The 25,525-nt window shown below is 40.2% G+C and overlaps 1 protein-coding gene across 1 annotated transcript in view; it reads right to left on the bottom strand.

Annotated features, from left to right (window-relative positions):
* Positions 1–25,525, bottom strand: part of LOC122924893 (zinc finger CCHC domain-containing protein 7-like) — a 172,423-nt gene that overhangs the window by 20,213 nt on the left and 126,685 nt on the right. The window lies entirely within an intron of this gene.

The following is a 25,525-nucleotide window of genomic DNA, read 5'->3' as shown; positions in this document are numbered from 1 at the left end:
ATGCTGCGGTATTATCTCCGTCCTGAAAAGGCAAAAAGACTGAACTGATGACATTCTGATGCATCCTGAAGGGATTGCTCTCCATTCAGAATGCATGGGGATATGCCTGATCAGTTCTTTTCCGGTATTGAGCCCCTAGGACGGAACTCAATGTCGGAAAAGAAAAACGCTAGTGTGAACGTTTTTTTTCCCATGAACAATATGGCAGCAAACTATGCTGTTTTGCTCAGTAAAATGAAAGGTTTTATAAGAGAGACCTGACTGATCCTATTATAGTGAATGGGGTCCAGCGGGCGCAGTTTAAGTCACATAACAGAAATGCAGCTTCCATTATTTTTACTGTTCTGCTCCTTTAACAAAGAAAATTAGAAACCAAAGCAGTGATGTGACCCCAGCCATAGCTTGTTTGCGCTATTTAAATTATTAGCATTAAGGAGGGACTTACTTATTGTGACAGCTTCAGGTATCCTCAGCGGCTGGCGGAGGGCTCATAGACTTCTATAAGTATACTTTGCTTTTTCGTTCCATGCCAAAACTGACCCGACGATTCTGAAATTCACACCAATGCAAACAGCCGCAACAAATCGGAACCAATAACCACAAGTAACCAATGAGATTTTTGGTGCGGAAATGCACAGTAATTAGCAAAGAAATGTGTGCAGAATTTCTGCGAGACAGCCAGCACCAGAGTGCAGGTAGCCTTACCCTTCATCAATCAGTTCAGCTGAATAACTGTAACGATGCAAGCTTCCTTTTTAATAAGTATAATAAAATGACTAACGACTAATGAATAGTTCTATAAAGGTTATTGATAGTAATTCTATATGATGTGAAAACACAAAGAAATCCTATTCCCCCGCAAAATAAACTGTATATTAAAGGGGTTGTCCAAGGAAAAATATTCGACAATTTTCAAACCAGCACCTGGATCTGAATACTTTTGTAATGACATGTAATAAAATCTATTATAGCCAATGAGTTAACTGAAATCTACCTGTATAGCGCCACCTGCTGTTTGCTCTTTTTCTAATTTCTCTGTCCTGCGCTGTGAGATGGAAGCACGTGCTCAGTTACACCCTTCAACTGCAGTAGAAAGGACCTGCCCCCTGTAAAAGGACACACTCCCCTTGATCTGTTAGCTTGATATAAATCTAGCAGAGCAATGAATGGGGAGATCTCTGGACCCATGTGAGGTACAGGGCTGGTTCTAGCTTTGTTACAAAGAGATTGTCATGTACGATGAATGAATCACGAGACAACCCCTTTAAGGGGAAGTTACATAGCTTGAGGATGAGCTAAGATTTCAGAAGCAGCTCTCTTTTGTTCATATATTGTATCCCATCCTATAAGGCAGCATCCCGTCAGCTGAAGCACGGGGAATTACACTCCTCATTTCCATGGATTGCCACTTTATGATAAATAAGCCGCAACCGTGGGTCTCACTAACCGGTCCAAATAATGAAATCTCACGGATGCAAATGCAACAAGGGGCCTTTAGGCTTTATTGTTCCTTTTGTGTCTTTAGGGCTAATCCACATGTCAAGGGAAGAAGATAACCTGGTCTTTGGCAAACTGAAATCTAACTGCCTGTTCCTATGGATAAAAAAAAAAAAGACTGAAATGTTAACCAGGAATTTCTCTAAAAAGGAGAAAAAGCCTACAGCATGTGTGGAACAATGCCTAATATATGAGAGATCGCCTGATAGCAGCAATTCACTCCATGAATAAATGTAAATCAGTGGCTCCAAAATCTTCCTGGCTTTAAACGCATCCCAATTTTCTCCGAAAGGAGGTGGCTTTTATCCACTGGTCCATGGCTAATTTTACGTGCAATGCAAAACCCGTTATTCAAATAGCAGAGAGCATTAAACTTCAGCACTTTCCCTGCATCGCTCTCAGCGCAGTTATCTTTCCTCCATTTTAATTTTAAAGTGACTTAGCAACAGCTTCCCTGGAAATCCCCGGAGGCTACCTACAGTACGGAGGATCACAAGCGGTTACAATTTATGACACCGATACAAACGCTTCTTTGCCGTAATGCGCAACTTTAAGTGAAATCACTTTCTAGAAGATATACTGCCGCTATCTATATTTTATTTGCCATCTTAAACATATCGGGATCTTTATATAGTCTTATTTCCCCCCTCTTAAATGTATTGCTTCTCTACAGTCCTCGCTGCAGATGGACTGCATAAATAAGCAATGTGCTATGAGGCTTCAGACTAGCCGATAAACCCCTTTCAATTTTCATGCCAGCTTCTTCTTTTGTAATTCAAATCCGCCTGAAAACTGGCAGCTCTGAAAACTGAAACAAGCACTGCCACAAATACCTTGTAATGCTATCGACCTTGTCTGCCCATGCAGTGAGAAAGGGGGATGCATATGTGTCTGCAGTCATCCAGATAACATAGCTCATTTCTTCCCTTTGGATAACAGGAGCCAACGCAGGCCTCCGGACCAGAAGCAGTCATCACTAAGCAAACAGGAGGCCGCGGCTCTTCAGAATACGTACTGCATGTCTTACATGTACATATGGAAAACACGCGTGTGGGCCGCATACTCCATTCAATAGCTACACACAGCATAGATCATCCTGATGAAACAGATTATATATCTTTAGCTAAAAGGAGGCAGTGGCATTTCAGACACCGGATTAAAAGTGACCTGTCCTACGATCAAATTCTAATTATTTCGCCATTCGGTCATCAGCGTATGCATGTGGCACTTAGAGGGAATGTGTCATCAGAAAATGACCTATTGTTAAATCGCGTTTTATGTTAAACATATTTTTTTTAACTTTCCATATTACCATCTATAACAAAAAAATGTACATCATTTTCGCTCTGGACACTACAACACCTAATAGGTTGTGATTTCCTGTTCTGTACAGATTAGAGTAGGTTCATATTTCTGTCACTTAAAGAGGACCTTTCATCAATATAATTTTATTTAAATGACCCCCCTACCTAATAGTCCGGCATCCACTGATGTTCCCCCTTTTTTTTTTTTTTCAAATCGACCCCCGAATCTTGAAATAACAGCCTTTTTCTTCTGCTGCAGCGTCTGTCAATCAGACGCTTTTTTGTAGGGGGCGTTGCTCAAGTCTTTTCTTTGCTATTCTCCTTGGCTGAGAGCGCAGCCAATCGCAGCGCTCTCTCTCAGCCAGGGAGAAGGAGCTCAAGTTCTCGCGAGAATCGCGAGAACTTGAGCTTCCTAACATCCGGTTCCAGCGCCATCTTGGATTCCCCTGACGAGGATCGCGGCGGGTGAGGAAGCAGCGCAACGAGCGGCAGGGTAAGTATTAGAATATACCCCTTTTGCTCGATGTCTAGGGGTATATTCTAATACTTACCCTGCCGCTCGTTGCGCTGCTTCCTCACCCGCCGCAATCCTCGTCAGGGGAATCCAAGATGGCGCTGGAACCGGATGTTAGGAAGCTCAAGTTCTCGCGATTCTCGCGAGAACTTGAGCTCCTTCTCCCTGGCTGAGAGAGAGCGCTGCGATTGGCTGCGCTCTCAGCCAAGGAGAATAGCAAAGAAAAGACTTGAGCAACGCCCCCTACAAAAAAGCGTCTGATTGACAGACGCTGCAGCAGAAGAAAAAGGCTGTTATTTCAAGATTCGGGGGTCGATTTGAAAAAAAAAAAAAAGGGGGAACATCAGTGGATGCCGGACTATTAGGTAGGGGGGTCATTTAAATAAAATTATATTGATGAAAGGTCCTCTTTAAAGGGTTTCTGTAGTTTGTTTAAACTTATGATCTATCCTCTGTGAACGGAGCTTAGCCACGCCTAGGCGTGACGTCACTGGGCCAGCGGTAAACAGTGAGAAGGCCACGGCGCTGCTGGAGCGCCCCTGCCTTCTCCAACAGCTGATCGGCGGGGGTCCCGGGTGTCGGACCCCGCCGATCATCAGTTTAAACAAACTGCAGAACCCCTTCAATGGAGATACCGTATCCAACATAGCCAGATACTGCCACACACTGCCGGATCCCTATTAACTATATTGATTTATTTTATGCATTTGTATAGCACTGCAATATTCCGCATTGCTATACAGATATTAGCAAGCTGTCCCCAATAGGGCTCACAATCTACAGTGGCTATAAAAAGTCTACACACCCCTATTAAAACAGGTTTCTGTGCTGTAAAAAAAATGAGAGAAAGATTAATCATTTCAGAACTTTTTCCACCTTTAATGTGACCTATAAACTGTACAACTCAATTGAAAAACAAACAAATCTTTTAGGTGGAGGGAAGAAAAATAAAATAATGTAATATAAGTGTCCACACCCTCTTATAACTGGGGATGTAGCTGTGTTCAGAATTAGGCCTCATGCACACGACAGTATTTTTTCACGGTCCGCAAAAAGGGGTTCCGTGATCCGTGTCCGTTTTTTCTTCCATGTGTCTTCCTTGATTTTTGGAAGATCCACCAGACCAGAAAAGTGAAAAAATAAAAAATCTAAGTCGAGTTAGCCTTGAAAATGATAGGAAAAAAAAGGGACACGGATCACGGACGCGGATGACAATCTTGTGTGCATCCGTGTTTTTTCACGGACCCATTGACTTGAACGGGTCCGCGAACCGTTGTCCGTCCAAAAAATAGGACAGGTCCTATTTTTTGGACGGACAGGAAATACAGATCACGGACGCGGATGAACAACGGTGCATTTTCCGAGTTTTCAACGAGCCCATTGAAAGTCAATGGATCCGCAGAAAATCACGGAACAACGGACACGGATGCACACAACGGTCGTGTGCATGAGGCCTTAAGCAATCACATTCAAAATCATGTTAAATAGGAGTCAGCATACACCTGCCATCATTTAAAGTGCCTCTGATTAACCCCAAATAAAGCTCAGCTGCTCTAGTTGGTCTTTCCAGAAATTTTCTTAGTCGCATCTCACAGCAAAAGCCATGGTCCACAGAGAGCTTCCAAAGCATCAGAGGGATCTCATTGTTAACAGGTATCAGTCAGGGGAAGGGTACAAAAGAATTTCCAAGGCATTAGATATACCATGGAACACAGTGAAGACAGTCATCAGTGCTAGTCACTGGGCACCCAGCTATGCCAGATACGGTAACTCTCAGACCAACTACCTGCAATAAGTGCCAGAGATGTGAACCTTGCCTAACTTTTCAGTAGCTGTTCTCATTATCACCACAGGCAGAATTACACTGACAAGTAACACAGGATCCATCATTTACAGTAGGTGGATAAGGATCCGCTCAGAATGCATCAGTTTGGCTTCGTTCCGCCTCCATTCCGCTCTGGAGGCGGACACTAGAATGCTGCTTGCAGAGTTTTAGTGTCCGTCTGACGAAACTGAGCCAAACGGATCCGTTCTGACACACAATGTAAGTGAATGGGGATGGATCAGTTTTCACTGACACAATATGGCAAAATAAAAAACGGATCTGTCCCCCATTGACTTTCAATGGTGTTGGCTATGTTAAAGATAATACAAACGGATCCGTTCTGAACGGATGCAGACTGTTGTATTATCTGAACGGATCCGCACCAAATGCGAGTTTGAAAGTAGCCTTATCTGCTTCTTCATGACCTCTGCACAGCATGCCTAGAAAAGTCAGTTAGGTCCTCTTCTGTCCATTGTGTCTATGGCCCATGTACGGTAGCTGCTCTCAAAAGGCAGGAAGTCTTAACATATTTTAGGTCTAGTGTCCAGTGTCCAGTGTGAAAACTGCAGGAATATATAGAAAAGGAAATTGGAAAGAAGCCACAACAGTGACAGTCACATGACAGATATGACCAGCACCTGACAGACCCCTTTAACTTATAACGGGCTCAGTCAAGTTCTGTCATGATCATATACCGGAGTCCATCAAATCTAGTCAGGTTACCAGAAAAAAATGAGGCAAACTGCTATTTTTCTGTCAAATGTGTCATATCTGTAATGTATGAACTTATTTAATGCTAAATTATATATATCTATTTTACATACATACACACACACACTTAGATGGCAACCATACAACACAGTGCATTTCTTATTGGCTTTTAATTTATCTCCTCTAGCTGCAATCCTGATAAATGTGTATTTAATCTATTTGCCACATTTATGATCCAGATTATAGCTAAAGCGTGGAATGGAAGGATGGAATCACTTTTCGGAGAGAATAAAAGGACGGATCCGCTTATCAGCAGCCATCAGAAAGTTCATTAATCAGCTTGGCTTTGTGCCCTCCAAATTGAAAGGTTAAGTAATCCTCTGAGAAATATTTCTGGGAAGCACTGCCAATTGTCCAGAGAGAACCTGACATTCACTTCCCACAGGACCACTAACCTGTAGTTTAACACTGTTTTGACCCCAAACAATTGTTGAAGGATAAATAAGCATGTAGCTTAGGCATATACAGTGAGGAACAGAAGTATTTGAACACCCTGCGTTTTTGCAAGTTCTCCCACTTAGAAATCATGGAGGGGTCTGAAATTCCCATTGTAGGTGCATTCCCACTCTGAGAGACAGAATAAAATAAAATAAATTCAGGAAATCACATTGTATGATTTTTAAAGAATTTATTTGTCTTGCACTGCTGAACATAAGTATTTGAACACCTCAGAATCAGCAAGAATTCTGGCTCTCAAAGACCTGTTACTGTGCCTTTAAAAAGTCCACCTCTACTCCACTCATTAATCTAACTTAGTAGCACCTGTCTGAGCTCTTTAAAGAAACCTACTACCATGGGCAAGACCAAAGAGCTGTCAAAAGACACCAGAGACAAAATTGTGGACCTCCACAAGGCTGGAAAGGGCTACGGGGCAATTGCCAAGCAGCTTGGTGAAAATACATCAACTGTTGTAGCAATTGTTAGAAAATGGAAGAGGCTAAAGACGACTGTCAGTCTCCCTCGGACTGGGGCTCCATGCAAGATCTCAGCTCGTGGTGTATCACTGATGATAAGAAAGGTGAGGAATCAGCCCAGAACTACAAGGGAGGAGCTGGTCAATGACGTGAAGAGAGCTGTGACCACAGTTTCAAAGGTCACTGTCGGAGGAACACTATGCAGTCATGGTTTCAAATCATGCATTGCAAGGAAGGTTCCACCGCTCAAGTCATCACATGTCCAGGCCCGTCTGAAGTTTGCCAATGCCCATCTGGATGATCCAGAGGAGGCATGGGAGAAAGTCATGTGGTCAGATGAGACCAAAGTAGAACTTTGTGGTCTAAACTTCACTCGTCGTGTTTGGAGGAAAAAGAAGGATGAGTTGCATCCCAAGAACACCATCCCTACTGTGAAGCATGGGGGTGGTAACATCATGCTTTGAGGATGCTTTATGCGAAGGAGACAGGATGACTGCACTGTATTAAAGAAAGGATGAATAGGGCCATTTATTGTGAGATTTTGAGTAACAACCTCCTTCTCTCGGTCAGAGCATTGAAGATGGGTTGTAGCTGGGTCTTCCAACATGACAACGACCCGAAGCCCACAGCCAGGATAACCAAGGAGTGGCTCTGTAAGAAGCATATCAAGGTTCTGGAGTGGCCTAGCCAGTCTCCAGACCTAAATCCAATAGAACATCTTTGGAGGGAGCTGATACTCCGTGTTACTCAGCGACAGCCCCGAAACCTGACAGATCTATAGATCTGTGTGGAGGAGTGGGCCAAAATCCCTGTTGCAGTGTGTGCATACCTGGTCAAGAACTACAGGAAACGTTTAACCTCTGTAATTGCAAACAAAGGCTTCTGTACCAAATATTAACACTGATTTTCAGCAGTGCAAGACAAATACATTCTTTAAAAATCATACAATGTGATTTCCTGGATTTTATTTTTTATTCTGTCTCTCAGAGTGGGAATGCACCTACAATGTGAATTTCAGACCCCTCCATGATTTCTAAGTGGAAGAACTTACAAAATCTCAGGGTGTTCAAATACTTCTGTTCCTCACTGTATGTAAATATCCCTCAACCAATTGAGGATTTGGGAGTTCAGTGGTTGTTAAGTATTCTCTATAGAGCATCTGAGATACTTATTCCTATCTGGGTGACAGATTCCCTTTAGTTAAGTAAACACTAATTTTGTTGAAACCAAGAGTACATGTGTGAAAGTGGTCTATTCAATAGATATACCCAGATTATCTAATAACCCTTTTCTTACAAATGAGCTAGGAAGAGAGCAGGGCCCATAAAAATTTGCCAGAAACAGATTTGCTCCAGCAGGCCCACTTCTGCCATGAGACAAGATGAATATCTCGCCTCAGGTGGTGACTGACCTGCCTCTGAGGGGCATCTGTTTAAGGCAGGGCACAGTACCCGGTGGCAGAAAATGAAACACAGGTGAATATATATATTTTTTTTTTACTGTGTATATTCTGCCACTACCGGGGCCACAATAGGGGGCGGGGGAGAACATTATATATACTACCACTACAGAGGGGTCATTATAAAAACTACCACTACAGAGGGGCCATTATAAAAAACTAGCACTACAGAGGGGCCATTATAAAAACTACCACTACAGAGGAGCCATTATATAAACTACCACTACAGAGGGGCCATTATAAAAACTACCAGTACAGTGGGGCCATTATATATACTACCACTACAGAGGGGCCATTATAAAAACTACCACTACAGTGGGGCCATTATATATACTACCACTACAGAGGGGCCATTATAAAAACTTTCACTACAGAGGGGCTATCGTATATACTACCACTACAGAGGGGCCATCATATATACTACCACTACAGTGGGGCCATTACATATACTACTACAGAGGGGCTATTATATATACTACCACTACAGAGGGGCCATTATAAAAAGCTACCACTACAGAGGGGCCATTATAAAAACTACCACTACAGAGGGGCCATTATATAAACTACCACTACAGAGGGGCCATTATAAAAACTACCACTACAGAGAGGCCATTATAAAAACTACCACTACAGAGAGGCCATTATATATACTACCACTACAGAGGGGCCATTATATAAACTACCACTACAGAGAGGCCATTATAAAAACTACCACTACAGAGGGGCCATTATATATACTACCACTACAGAGGGCCATTATATAAACTTCCACTACAGAGGGGCCATTATATATACTACCACTACGTAGGGGGCACTATAAATCACAGAGGGGATTTATATACTACCACTACAGAGGGGCCATTATAAAAACTACCACTACAGAGGGGCCATTATAAAAAACTAGCACTACAGAGGGGCCATTATAAAAACTACCACTACAGAGGAGCCATTATATAAACTACCACTACAGAGGGGCCATTATAAAAACTACCAGTACAGTGGGGCCATTATATATACTACCACTACAGAGGGGCCATTATAAAAACTACCACTACAGTGGGGCCATTATATATACTACCACTACAGAGGGGCCATTATAAAAACTTTCACTACAGAGGGGCTATCGTATATACTACCACTACAGAGGGGCCATCATCTATACTACCACTACAGTGGGGCCATTACATATACTACTACAGAGGGGCTATTATATATACTACCACTACAGAGGGGCCATTATAAAAACTACCACTACAGAGGGGCCATTATATAAACTACCACTACAGAGGGGCCATTATATATACTACCACTACAGAGGGGCCATTATATATACTACCACTACAGAGGGGCCATTATATATACTACCACTACAGAGGGGCCATTATATATACTACCACTACAGAGGGGGCTTTATAAAAACTTCCACTATGGAGGGGCCATTATATATACTACCACTACAGAGGGGCCATTATATATACTACCACTACAGAGGGGCCATTATAAAAACTACCACTACAGAGGGGCCATTATAAAAACTACCACTACAGAGGGGCCATTATAAAAACTACCACTACAGAGAGGCCATTATAAAAACTACCACTACAGAGAGGCCATTATATATACTACCACTACAGAGGGGCCATTATATAAACTTCCACTACAGAGGGGCCATTATATAAACTACCACTACAGAGAGGCCATTATAAAAACTACCACTACAGAGGGGCCATTATATATACTACCACTACAGAGGGGCCATTATATAAACTTCCACTACAGAGGGGCCATTATATATACTACCACTACGTAGGGGGCACTATAAATCACAGAGGGGATTTATATACTACCACTACAGAGGGGGCATTATACAGGGTGGCCCACGAAAATGTAGCCCGCTTCTAGAGACAGTATGGTAAGATGAACGAGCAAGTGGATTTTTATTTTAAAATTACCCACAAGTCACAAAAGATGCTAAAAGTTGTCCCCGTTCACGTCTATGCATCTTTGGGCACGTCGGATTATGTTGACATCATGATACTATGCATCAGCCACTGTTGTCAACAGATCAGCCTTTGGTGGTGGTGGTATCTTACAGTGTGGGCAGGTGTGTTTAGTCAATACAGGACTGCCCTACAATTTGTGAATGGTACAGTGGCAAGCCCATACTACTTGAATAACATCATTAATCCAGTCATTATGCCTCTGAACACAGGCCTAATTTCATCTTCATGGACGACTCATTGATGTCGCATCATTAGGGATGATGCTGGAGACTGGGGTACCTCAAATGGAGTGACCTGCACTTTTTCCAGATCTGAATTCCATCGAAAACCTAAGGGATCCGCTGAGTCGCTGTGTAGAGGCGCGTAAGTCTGCACCACAGTCGACTTGTAAACACCAGGAGAGGTCTTATCAAGCTGTAATTGATGCTCAAGGCTACATGACAAGTTATTGAGACAATGACATTTTTGTGGGGGTATACCCACCACTGTTGTTGGCTTTTATTTCAATAAATTGTTTGAGATGAGGAAATCACTATCGCATGCTTCTACTTAAATGCCCTACTTTCATGATATAATATAACTGTAGCATGAACTTTTTCCATAAATTTCACCCAAAAGCCAAATATTATTTTGGGAGTAAATAGGTCTGGTCGTTGAACTTGGCCTTTCTTGAGTTTTTCGAAAGCCAAATATCCTTAACATTTTGTGAGTAGTGTATATACTACCACAAGGGAAGCATTATATGTACTACCAGTACAGGAGGGCATTATATAACTGGAAGGGGGGTGGGTGCAATATACATGCTAGCATTACAAAAGCAGGATCACAATGTTGGGGAACCAGGAGCAGGGGATGATGGAAAAGTGAGGTATAAAAAAGATGTCTGTGTGTCACACTCTGCAGATACAAGACATGGCTGAAAGAAATCACCAAGATGGTCTCATATCTGAATGGAGAAGATGAAGAAATAGAACTACATCAGAGGAGACATCACTGGATTTACTCCCCTGCATAACGGAAACAGGACAGATCCGTTTTGCAGCCCATAGACTTCTATTATGACGGAATCAATACTGGAATGCCTCTAAAGGCATTCAGTTATGGATTCCGTCATAGAATTGCATTATGGTCCGTGGTAACGGAATCCATAACGCAATTCACCTTTTACCAGTGAACAAGCGTGAACAAATTTCAAAATATGAAATTCGCTCATCTCTAGTAATGTCCATCGACTTGTGTCTTGAACAGTAAGGCTGGGGGAAGGGGGTGGATTTAGAATTTGGCACGGGGGTGGAATTTTTTTTGCCTCAGGCAGCAGAAAGGCTAGAAATCATATTTTGGAATATATGACTGTTTGATCTCTTTTTGTTTCATTTTATGAGAAATGAGGTGGGCAAAAATTGCACTTCTGTCAATGGTTTTTATTGTTATTTTTTAAGTGGACTAGGGCCTATACAGATGGCCGTATGATCGGGTCCGCACCCGTTCCTCAATTGCAGAATGCACACGGCCGGTATCTGTGTTCTGCGGATCCGCAAAACACTACGGCCGTCTGAATGAGGCCTTACCAAACTCTATAAATAACATGATCACTTTATTCCGTGGTTGATACAGTTATGGTGATCAGGGGCGGACTGGGAACTTAAAGTGGCCCTGAAAAATAAATACTAAAAGTATTTTGTAGTTGGGTCCAAATTGATGGAAGGCAGGGACAGCAATACCATATTGTGGCACAATATACCACCCCAACAGAGCCAAACACCACAGTCCATCACAAAATACTGCCAGCAGCACAAAATAAGTCACCAAAAACTTCCACTGGCCGACCATCAGCCCACCGGCTAATTTCCCTGTAAGGACTATGGCCAATCCACCCCTGATGGCAACACCAAATTTATATTTAAATTTTACTATTTTTGCCTTGTAAAATTACTTGTAATATGATTTTGTATCGTCATATTCTAAAACCATTACATTTTTATTTTTTACAGGAGCTGTATGAGCACTTGTTTTTTTGTGGGATGGGCTGTAGTTTTCAGTGGCACCCTTTTGGGGTACATATGTTTTCTGTTCCATATTTTGGGAGGCAAGATGGTCAAATAATTCTGCAATAACAATTCTGTCCATGTTGTTTATTGTGTGTTGCCATATACTAGTATATTCTATACTATTTTTTATCATAAAAATCACCATATTTTAAGACCCATATTATTATTTTTTTATCAAGGCAGCTGTCTGAGGGCTGTAGTTTTATTGATACCATTTTGAGGTACCTATGACTTTTTGAACATTTTTATTTCATTTTTTTGGGAGGTGAGATTTGCAAAAATTGCCACTCTGTCAGTGCTTGTTTTTATTTTTTATGGGGTTCTCCATGTAGTATATACGATATGATAACTAAACCATACCAAATTTATATAGTTTTTTAATGTTTTACTACTAATACATCATAAAAAAAATTTAAATAAAAAATACATTGTATTTTTTATTGACATAGACTAACATCCATAACTTTTTTATTTTTCTCCAATATAGCTGTCTGAAGACTTATTTTTGGCTGTATTGACTGTATTTTTTATTGGTACGATTTTGGAGTATATATGACTTTTTGATTGCTTTTATACAATTTTTTTGAAAGGTGAGGTGACAAAAACAGCAACTTCGTCAACATTGTTTAATTTTATTTCACAGTTTTTACCACGGTCGGATAAGTAATGATCATTTTATAGATCAGGTCATTAAGGACGTAGCAATACCAATTATGTGTAGTTTAAAAAAAATCTTTTTCACCAATTATAAATGAGCATATATAGGAAAAAGCTAACTCCTATTTCAATTGAAAATTCTATTTTACATTTTATTATACTTTTTTTTTTTTTTTACACCCAGTCCCACTTGGTTCTTGAAAATCCAGTGGGTCTGGTGGCTGTACAATGCACTGCAATAGCCTTCAATTGCAGTGCAACGTAATGTTAGTTTTACACTGACTCTAAGGGCTCATGTACACAACAGTTGTCGGCTGGTGCCCTTATTGCAGCCCGCCAACAGTGGGTCCCCAATATGTGGGCACCGGCAAATTGTGCACCACATTTTTTGAATGGGTCCGCAATGCGAAGGTGTGGAGCGGAACGGAGGTACGGAAACACTGTTTTCTGTGCATGAACTACTTTTTGCGGTGTGGACCGTCAGATGCGGATCGCCTGCATCCGCATACGGCGGCCCGCAATTTGCCCTCTGCAACATTCGTGTGTATGAGCCCTAAGCCTGATCAGACCCTGCCTCTGGCAGGGCCTGGCAGGCTTAGATACATGGCAAGCCTGGAGGCTTTTGTAAGGGCTCTGGCTGCATGGCAACCATAGGGACGCTGACATTGCAGTACAACGGCCTGAAGGAGGAAGAGAGGGTGCTGTTAACCCCATGGATGCCGCTGTGGCTACTCGTGACATCTAAGGGGTTAAACAGCGTGAAGTGGTACCAGCACTGATTTCAGCTGTTGCAGCAGTGTCGGCTGTATATTACAGCTGACACCTGCTGCTGATGGCGGCGGCTCAGTCACTAAGTCATTGCCATCTCAAGCATTGGGGTGGCATGGGCACCGAGGGGCCAGCCATTACTGTTATTCAGGCTCTGATTTCCACCGTCACAAATGGTGGAGGTCAGAGCCTGAAAATAGCCGTTTTAAATGTTCTAGTCTCTGAATGGTTAGTCTGTACAGACTAACCAATCAGAGCAATCGCTCGCAAGGGACCACTCTGATTAGTCCTTTGCCGGCTTCTCTGAGGCTGTGACACTTGTCCCAACATCTGGTAAATGTTTGGACGTAGCTATATGTTCGATTACAGAAACTTACATGCAGTCTGGACATACAGCTACATCCATTTAGATCAAAGGGTTAAAAACCTGACATCCAACATACATGTCCAGCGAAAGTCAAGAAGTGGTTAAAGGGGTATCCCGGTTACCCAACATTATCCCTTACTCACAAGATCGGGAATAACTATTAGATCAGAGAGGGTCCTACCACCAGGCCCCATACTGATCATGAGAACGGGAGCCCCCATACGCCGTGGATAGGGGATAACATTACATAATCAGAATATCCCTTTAAGAGTCCAGAACAACCTCTATACACTAACATGGGTTAGTGGCAAAGCAACAACCACCAGGACAACACCTCTGCCAATTTCAGGCTAGAAATTAATTATTGCACTGTTAGTTTTGATAAAATGTCAAAATGTGCTTCCTGTTCTCCGTAGCATGCCCAGTAATGCCCCTTCACCTATAGTATTTCTTTTAATTAAGGGAGAAGCAGCATGAAGATACTTAGGGTCCTCTTACACGGCCTGATGACAGGTCAATAACAAGTCCTTCACAGGCCCAATTCAAAATGAACGTTGGGACGAACAATCCTTATTACAGTAGTTCATCTCCCATTCACTTTAGATCTTGTCGGCAGCACAATCCCTGTGCTGTTAGCAAACTATTGTTATAGCTGCGGGTCCACCCGATGCTATCTACAGAATGGGGCCCCTGAAGTGAAAGAGAGCACAACATTCATGCGTGGTTTCTCTCCATTTACTGCTATGGGACTTCCAAAAATAGCTGAATGTCCCACCTGGGTTATTTCCGGCAGTCCTAGAGCAGTGAATGGAGAGGTGGCCACACTTGCACTGCTTGTTGTACCAACATATTCCCTGAAGACTGACTCCAATTTCAGACCCTTGAAAGTAGGTCTACAAAAAGAATGGAAGTTGTAATAATTTACTTTTTGTTACAAAAATGCTCCAGTTGTGAGATCTTTTTACTTCATTATAAATGGTGCCACCTGGTGTTTAAACGGTATAGTAGGACTGGGCAATTAACCAAATCAATTTGATTATTTTGCCCTTTTAGTGCCCAACCCAGAGCCTTTAAAAAAAAAAAAAAAATAATCAAGTTTATTTGGTCTGGATGTATCAGCGCAGACTGTGTAGTCTGTTAATTCCCAGCTGCACACGTAATTAATCATGAAGCGGGCAGCATGTACTATAGAGACCCCATACAGGCTGTGTTGATACAGTGCTCAAGATTACTGCAGGAGCCTTGCAATAACTGTAGTCAGGCTTCTGCTGTAATTGCCTGGATCGTAGATCACTCCGATCTTGGCTGTTTAACTCCCTAAAAGCTGTGGTCGATAGCAATGGTGGCATCTAGGCAGCTACACTGAGGGAGGGGGCTCCATGTCGGTATCGGGCCCAGTGCACTATAAAAGCGATGTCCCCAGGTGAATGAATGATTAAAGATGAATACAGTTTAATTAAAAAACACTAAAAAATTCCATTAAAAATAAAAATGGTTTAGGCTACATGCACACGACCATTACATGTCTGTTTTAAGACCAATTGTAGTCTATGGGGTTATTCACACGGCAGTTTTTTTTATGGTCAGGGAAAAAACGGACCTACAAAAAAAGGAACATGTTCTATCTTGTACGCTTTTCACTGACAGACTGCCCCCATACAGTTGAATGGGTCAGTTTTTTAACGTCTGGGTCAGAATGGCATCAGTTATATAAAAAAAAAATAAAAATAATAAAGACTGTTAAAAATGGACAGTTTATCCGTTTTTAACAGACTTTTTTGGTGTGCATGTAGCCTTAATTTTGTAGAAGTAGGAAAAGAAACACACACATGCATACGGTATTGCAGTGTTCACTATAACTCATGCAATAGATTTTAAAAAAAAAATGGACTTTTTCTATTTGCGCTCAAATACCCTCCCCCCCCCCCCCGACCCCAAACAAAAAAAATCTTAATCAATAAGTTCAATGTACAATGGTACCAATGAAAACAATATCTCGCCCACAAAAAACGAGCCCCAAACTGCTATATCATTAGAAAAATGAATAAGTTATAGCTCTTGTGGCTACATAAAAAACTATTGTTTTCCCATGAAATGTGCCATTATTACTCAAAAGTAGTAAATTACAGATAAAACTACACATATTTGGTATAGATGCAATCGTATTGACCCACAGAATAAAAGTAACATGCTAGTTATGCAACATGGTGAATGTAGTAACTGTAAAGTGCACAGGACAATGGTGGAATTGCTTTTTTTCCCCCATTACCACCCAGCCAAAAATAATGTTACTAAAAAGTTACATTAAAAATTACAATTCATTTTGCAAAAAACAAGCTCTCATAACTACCGTATTTTTCGCCCCATAAGACGCACCCCCCCCCCCCCCACTGAAAAAAATGCCCCTGCATCTTATGGGGCGAATGCTGCCATTTTACATCGCAGACTGCGATGTATCAGCTGGAGGGGGGAGGGAGGAGGAGCCGGTGTCATGCAAATGCGGCGGGGCGGTGCGGTCACTGTACTCCGGCCCCGCCGCTCACTCACTCTTTCTTAATGCCTAAACCTTTTATAACAATAACTTTAATTGAGGTTCCAAACCCCAGCCTGACATCAGTGAGTTACAGCCGCCCGCCCGCCCGCCCTGCTCTGCCTGCTACAGGACATTTAGTAAGTAGTACAGTGCCATCAGTGCCATCCACAGATCCCCCCACAACAGTGCTATTCACAGATCCCCCATAGTAGTGTCATGCACAGACCACCATTAGTTCAAAACCCACCAAAAGCACCCCTTTTGGTTAAAAATATTTAGAAGCTGTGGCAGGTTACAGAGAGATAGCTACAGCAAAAAGGACACACCCCTGAGAAAAGACACATCCTCTGAAGACAATCTAAAAGAGCAATTGGTGCAATTAATGTGGAGGTCTCTGGACCCATGTGAGGAACAGGGCTAGTTCTTTCTATGTTAGAAATTGATTAGCATGTACTATATGATGTCCGATTTTTATTTTTACACCAGTCACAGCATAATCCCTTTAATGAGAAACGTGTGTTGGGGACATGTTACTTACTTACATACAGTAGGTACGCAATTCCCTGCAATGATATAGCACTTGCCCTTTATAATGTATCTCATAGTTAAACGAAACTAGATGGATTTTTCTGCGATTGTCGCGTCGCAGTAAGTCACGCGACAAATGTCATTGTGTAGACCTACCCTTATTCAGTAGGTCAGTACAATTGTGGTGATACCAAATTTTTATAGCTTTTTCTTAGGTCTTACTAATAATCCTGAGAGCTATACAATTTTACTTTTCATTTGACAATGCTTTGTGAGTTGCTTTTTTTTTTGCTGCAGTTTTCATTGGTACCACTTTTTATTCCACAGGCAGAATAAACAAAAAAGCAGCAATTATGGAAATTTTTGGCCCCACAGAATTCACCGCATGGTACAATTGACATGTTAACTTTATTTTGTGGGTTAATATGATTATGAGGATACAAAATTTCTACTGTAGTTTTTATGTTTTAAATAAAAAAAAAAAATTTATAACTTTTTTTGGGTGCCCATATTCTAAAAGCCATAACGTTTTTATTTTTCAACCAATGGAGCTGTGGGCAATGCACAGTTATGTTGTGGTGCGGCAAGGGCTTGAATGGTATTTTCGAGCTGTTGGAAAATTTGGCCCAAGAAGGTAGATGTTATAAAACAATAAAATAATGTGTTTACACCAGTTAAATCCTGTGACAGTGCTTCCGCTCCAGTCCCCCCTGGTGGCCTGTGTTTACTTGGCTGTAGCTGTATATCCTATAGAGTGTATTAGACTGCAGATTTTCAGGCAGATGACCGCTAACGAGCGTTCCTATGAACGCTCATTAACAATCATCTGGCAGTCTAATACTGCCTGCAAATGCCCGCTCATTCATCGGGTAATGGTAATTTTTAAGCATGCCAGGGAGGACATCGCTGCACGGTGTTCTCTGCAGAGACCGAGGCGAGGACCAGATATTAGGCAGTCTAAAGATGTGTCTGATTTATTACAGTGACTGATGCTGGATAATAAATTTGGTGCATCTTTAAACGGTCTAGCTTAAGTTGAAATCACCTATAAAGCTAGCTTATTTTGCAACAGAACTTTTGGCGCCCATCCCTTTCCTTCTAAGTCACACCCATTGACCACATCTCTAGATGGTTGTGTAAAAAGCACTTGATAAATGTAACGCAAAGCATGTAACTCCAGTTTTTGGGAACGAGTTATATCAGAATTTTCAGGAAGAACAAAAAGAAAAGCAGCTAAATAAGAAAGACTTTGGGAGAGAGACCAATTGGGAGTTGAATAGAGAAGTAGATAGGGTGAAAGGGAGACTTATAGGATGGAGGAAATAAAAAAAGCTAGGAGGGGAACAATGAAAATGAAGGAAGCAGGAAGAAAGGAATGAAAAAAAAAAAAATCAAGAGGAAAGTGATGGAGTTAGAGGTGGGGGAGAAAATGGAGGGAAGCTAGAAGGGAAGGAAGGCAAGAAGAGAGAGAAATAAAATGGCGAGGAAGAAAAGACGAGAAGAGCAGAAATGGAGGAAGAGCAGAAATGGAGGATGAGCAGATGCGAGAAAAGAAAGGGGGGGGAGAGCAAGTTTCTTTTTTCTTTTAAGTGTAAACTTTTTTTTTTTTGTAGAACAGGCTCTATTGACATTTTATTTTCTAGCTATAAGGTCATAAAAAAAAATGAAAGAGAGAAAGAAGGGAAATGTTTGTAATGCAGCCTAGCCCATTTATGTTTATCATAGGAAAGGCTTCCTTTCTGAATAAGTCTGCATTCAGTGTCCACAGAATCCAACACCTGTAAGAGTCCCGAGTGGACATATCACATCTCGTGCTATAAGCAATAGCCATATTGTGCTTTGAAATTCCCTTTTCTTGCAGCTTGTTTCCCTAACTATCAGAGTGGCAGATTATGCAGTGAAACCTCTCATCAGGCTCGCACTTTCAGAAGACTGCCCCCTTATCAAGACCTGATTTTCAATTCCCCCATGTCTTACACATATCAGCCTTCTTTTTTATGTTTCAAGTTGTTCAAAATGGGTCCAATTTTCTTTAACACACTGAATATACTGTATAAACCTAGAGACTTTCTGTGTATAACTTTGTGGAGCTGAACTATTTCATACTGGATTTCCCAGCACCCTTACCCTCTTTAATAGGCAGGGTTTGTAGCTGCTGAACTCATTTTCTTTATTTTTATATACTGACAAAGCTAACCTCAAAACTGTGGTCCAGCACTATTGTTTAATATCACGTACAGGCCAACTACTTTAAGGACAACCAAAAGTGTTAGATACTAGATCAAAATTTTAATTATTAACCCCATCACAACATCATACAGGGAATCAGCTGTGTGATATAGCTGACACCTGTCTGCAATGACCAGGATTAACCCCTTGGACCTGAGCGTCTGAGGGGTTAGGCAGAGGGAGGGGGTTCTGATCAGTTACTATGGCAGACTAGGACCTTGTGAAGGCTCCCAGGCATGCCATAGCTAACTACCTGCCTGTTGTCTCACTTCAGCAAATGACATTTATTGGGTAGAGGAAGTTAATACAAGGAACTTACTAATGTATTTTAACTATCCATATTGCTTCCCTTGTCAGCAGGATTCGTTTTTCTATCACTTTATACACTGATTGTTTCCACGGTTATGACCACCCTGCAATCCATCAGTGGTGGTCGTGCTTGCAGACTTTAGGAAAAAGCACCAGCCTATGAGTGCTACCACAGTCCGGCGATTTTTCCTATAGTGTGCAAGCACGACCACCACTGAGGGATTGCAGTGTGGTTATAACCATAGAGACAAGCAGTATATAATATGATGGGAAAATGAATCCAGCCAGCAAAAGAGGCAATATGGATAATAACAATACATTAGTAATTGCCTTGTACTAACTTTCTCTACATGATAAATGCCACTTGCTGAAGTGAGACAACCCCTTTAAGCCCTGCCTGAGGAATGGCTTAATAGGATGCCTGTCAAATTCCAGTAGTATAAACATACATAAAAAATTATTTTAAATATATAAAAAATTCAAATCACCCTTTCCCATTTTTTTATATAAAAATAAACAATAAAAAATAAAACATAATTTGTATTGCTGCATCCAAAAACGTCAAAAGCATAAAAATATAAAAATAATCATTGTGGAACATCATGAGACAAAGAATAAAAATGGCTCATTTACTGTTATACTGTTTTCAAATCACCTCCTTAAATTTTCTTTATTAAAAGTGATTTAAAAAAAGTCATATATACCTCTAAAAGAAATAGATAAACTACAGCTCGCTCTGCAAAAAAAACAAGCCCTCACAAAGCTCTTTCGATGGAAATACAAGGAAAGTTACCATAATGCAAAGAATTTTTTTTTTCAAAGAGAATAAAAATAAATATACGCACATATATACAAATATATGACCCCCAGAGTAAGTTAATTTTTCCCTTTTTCCAAGACATTACAAAATACAACTTGTCCTATAAAAAAAACAAGCCCTTGTCTAGCTATTTGAACAGAAAAGTAAAAAAAAGCTATCACTCTTGGAAGGTGGGGAAGAAAAAACTAAAATAAAAACATGAAAATTGTCTGGCTCCTTAAGATGTTAAAGGAGCAAGGTCTTGGGGTATAAACATGACCATTACATAGGAATAAAATACTTTCAATAATTGCTTTCATTGAGTGTAACTTTGAGGTTTGTAAGATTTGATTACCCACATAACATTTGGATTTTATTTTACATTTTATTCCATCCAGATCCATTTTAATCAGGGGCTACTAGACAATCGACTAGAAATGGAAATTTTTCATTTCTACACAATATACCGTAATATGCTTGTCCTCAACATACCCAAAGACTAAACAAGCAGGTAGGACCTCATTAAAACATGCTGCTAATAGGAAAAAAATGAATTATACTGTATTTTAATTATTCCTTGTCTTGGAGATATTATTAAGCAAAAACTACCTGTCAGCCAACCATCTCCAAATAACGTAATGTACCTGCACTACTTCACCCTGTGAACTCCCATCTCTAGTAGAAATCTAAGACACCTCTGGAATAAGTGGTTGGTAACCTGTCAATTACAGCCACTAGATTCACTTTTCTGTTTACCTTCACAATGGGAGTAGAGCTATGGTAGTGTGTGCTCTGCTGAAGAGCATGCAAACTATTAATTTATCTTATCAAGTAAGAGACTTAGTGATATACAATATCATATGCTGAAGGGTGAAATAAAAAAAATACTAATAAATCAGTTCAGAGATTAAAAAATAAAAGAAAATAAATTGAGGCGCTCTACTAGCATTGTGTATGATATATACTTTATGGTTCGATGTTCTTTCTATAAGAAAGCGAACTTGCAAAAAAAAAAAAAAAAATAGGGTATAAAAATAAAAATATAGAAAAAAAAAAAAAAAAAAACCCGTAAAGAACTAGTATTCATGTATTTTCATGGTCTAATGGCACATTGCTTGGAAGGGTAATTTCAGCCAATTGAAACATTTTTTTCCTCCTACAACATAAAGAAATACTGTACCCAAAAGCAGTCTGATAGATTCAATCTGCAATTATAAAGAATTTAACAAAAAGAAATCGGAGGAAAAAGTAACAAATATTCCTGAATTTAACAGCAAGGTTTATTTAAGAACAAGTAAACTAATACTCCAAAGTATAGCCATAAATGTCTTACAAGTACAGTGTAAAGTCGTAAAGAGATTTTATATTTCAACCATAAAAAACTAAAATCATATCCTGTCCAGCTTTCATCATCTTCCTGATAGTACATCCAAAAAACAACAAGAAATGTGAATGCACTATAAAACCAATACAATGAAAAAATCATAATCAACACGATAAAAAAAAGTTCAAAAGAATTCTAAATATAATGCACCCTCTGCAACTGTAGATACATGAAAGGCGTCTTTAAAGGGATGGTCGCACATCCCACCCAACTATTGGGAACAAACTGGACTATACGTAACTGGCACACAGTGTACAATAACCAGATAAAGCAGGATACTATGCTAAACAAGCTACTACTATCATCTACTGTAAGAAATAAAGAATCCTTAAATGAAAACAAAAAGATGATAAAGTAGACATCATGTAAGTAATACAGTTTCTTCACGACACTACAAACCAATGATCTGCAGCCGGACGACGGGTAATTGTGCTTCACTAATCTTCTTTAAGACTGCTGTGATATATCCGCCTCACACTATTGTTTTTATGATATAACTAACAACATAAACCTTATTCACACGATATAATAGAGACATGATATCATTTTATAAAATTATAGACAACTACAAACGGCAACAACTTTACAATTAATGTCCTCCAAATAGGAACCTTAAACCTAAGGATCCCGCATGTTTGCTGGACCGTACATGTTCAGTGGTCATTATTCCGCAACATGATACTGCAGTCTGGTAGAACTTTCTAAAGGAAGGTTTGTGACATGATGATCCCCTGAAAATGCTTAATCGACAGATGAATAAAGCACCTTCTTGGAATTTTATGTTTCAGGACTGTTTACAGCTAAAAGTAACAGATCATAACCCGAGGAGAACGCTATTCGGTGCCTATTTAACCATTACTTGGAGGGATGAAACAAAACTAATGACTTATTAGCCAAGTACGAGAGTTATCCAGGCCTAATCCACCTATTGTTCATGAACCCCCTCCCCCGGCCGGCAGCAGTGTGCTCTCTGCTGGTGAATCAGGGCCAGGGCAACCTTACATCGAAAACAATGGCTACCAGGAACCATTCTGAATTGCTGCCTTTTCGTGGACTGTCCATCAGAAATGTAAAAAGTGACAAATGCTGCTACACTTGTCACATTCGATTGAGTAATATGTAAGTGTATGGAATAAGAGATCACTACATATACGCAGCAAATGTAAAGGGGAGGGAAGTGGTCCCAATGTCAACATGGGCTGAGAAAGGATGATGGGGATTCTTTCTACAACTCTGTTTGACTTTTCCAGAGACAATGTCTCAATAAATATTAACAGATTACACAGTAAATAAAGCCCCCCTTCTAGTCTGACCAGAGGGAGTTCCTGAACCTGGACGATAATTTAAGTCAAACGCTAGGCGTGTTCATCAGTGCCAACCGCCAAGGTCTTGTTCCGAGTTACACCGTCTTCTGGGTTAGAGATGGGAAAACCTTGCACGACAAGGTATCTTAATATTGTGTCAAGAAAACAGTACTATTCATTAAAACATTACGATTCCTAGTCTTTTTATTTTATTATCTTATTTAATTTTTAATTATTTCTAACAAGTTTATTCCAATCATCACTACTTGCTTAATGTAAACCTAAAGGGTAAAATGCATACAGTGCGCATTATGTGCGGAAAATTCACATGTAATATAATACCAGCTAGATAGATGAGATTTTCAATATCTCATGTACACAGTGCAGAAATTTGACCTGCGGTGCAGATTCTTTTGTTCGGATGGATTTTCCATACAGATTTCACTCTTTGCAATCCAAAGGGTGAAATCTAGGGGCAAATCCATGTCAAAATCTTTAAAAAACACATGAAAATTCTGCTGCGGATTGGGGCGAAAGCCGTAGGAAAGGAACGACACTGCTGTTGTAGACATTCGGGTTTTCAGATGCAGTTCTGAGGCTAAAACCAGGTAAGGATCATAAAGGGAAGATTCTCTTTCTCCCCTTTTTTGAATCCACATCCAGTTTTGCATCTGAAGACCTGGACATGTATGAGCAGCCTGATACATTTTATATCATTTCAATTGAGCAGCGAATAGCAAAATACATCTTGTATCCGCTACGTCCATATACAGCGCTATGTACAGAAAGAACTAAAAGCCAGTCACTCTTCACTAACCATTCTCCCCAAGAAATAGAGGACAAGGACCAAATTACCATAGAATACACCTCATTAAAAACACACTGATGAGTTAATAGGCTTCCTATTAAATTGGGCCTAGTGTGCGCGAGTCCAAGACAGGGACACTGCGAGCAGGAACCGATAAAAGGTAGAAGCGCCGAAAGTTATAAAAATCACTACAGATAGAATGTGTATAAAAGCATGTTACAGAACCACAAGCCACCACACACATAGTATCTCACACCACAATATTTGACAGTTTCCTTTTAATACTACAGGAAGGTAATTTTTTACCATAAGTCCTTCCTTTGTATGGTGTCTTACTGCTTCATTTTAGGATGGTTTATTATTCAGCATAAAATGGCCACTCAGCAAACAAATGAACTGTATCATATTTCATTGATCATCGTCACATTAAGAACACTTCATCTAGTTCAAAAGCATGCTGAATCAATACGTGTCAGGCGGGTGTCTTCATCGCAGGGATCTCATACGCAGATGACCGCTACTTTGCCATAATTATCAGTAGGTATGAGACAGGTTTACTAAACTGTAAAATGTAGTGATACCTCCACAGGGCAGCAGATGGCGCCATTTCCCTTGCCAAATTACAATGAATTGCTGTGGCAGAGTGCCGAGGACAAAGTTTTACTATGTTACAGAACAGTCTTTATCCCATTAAATGTGATTGGTACGTGCGGCATTAACTTATTTACAGCTCAGCAGTGAGTAAATGTACCCAATCTCATTAACAAAATGGGAATTGTCAACTGAGATTATCTCACAGCAAGGTATAATAATGACAAAAAGAGCCGAAGCCGTATTTAACCATTTAATAAATTAAGAAAAAAAAAAGAAAAAAGAAAAAAAAGCGTCTGGTCCAAATCTAAAACTGCTTTAACTAATTCTCAGTTTGCATGTTTTCATAGTGAACTCATAAGTAGAATGTGAAGAAACAGCAGTGTATTCATTAGAATGGATTGCAAAAAAAAAAAAATATAATTATTTTTATATATATATATATATATATATATATATATATATATACACACACATACACACATACATACATACATACATACATACACACATACACACACACACAGTGCTGCCCATAATTATTCATACCCCTGGCAAATTTTGACTTAAAGTTACTTTTATTCAACCAGCAAGTTTGCTCAAATGTAAATAAAAGATGAGAATTTTTTTCCCCACAATAATGCCTCTTGTACATCGTCTTATTATCTTTTGGGAGACACCTATGTCATTTCCCGTCACAAAATTACTTGCTGCTTGAATAAAAGTAACTTTAAGTCAACATTTGCCAGGGGTATGAATAATTATGGGCAGCACTGTGTATGTATGTGTGTGTATATATATATATATATATATATATATATATATCTCTCTCTATCTACACACACACAGGTACACTTTTTTCTTTCCCTCCAGGTGAAATTATTAATTAAATCTGCAAATAAGTTGGATTTAC

The sequence above is a fragment of the Bufo gargarizans genome, chromosome 1 (genome assembly GCF_014858855.1).
Source record: "Bufo gargarizans isolate SCDJY-AF-19 chromosome 1, ASM1485885v1, whole genome shotgun sequence".
Classification (NCBI taxonomy): Eukaryota; Metazoa; Chordata; class Amphibia; order Anura; family Bufonidae; genus Bufo; species Bufo gargarizans.
The sequence above is the reverse complement of the archived record's forward strand: the minus strand, read 5'-3'. Positions and strand labels throughout refer to the sequence as shown.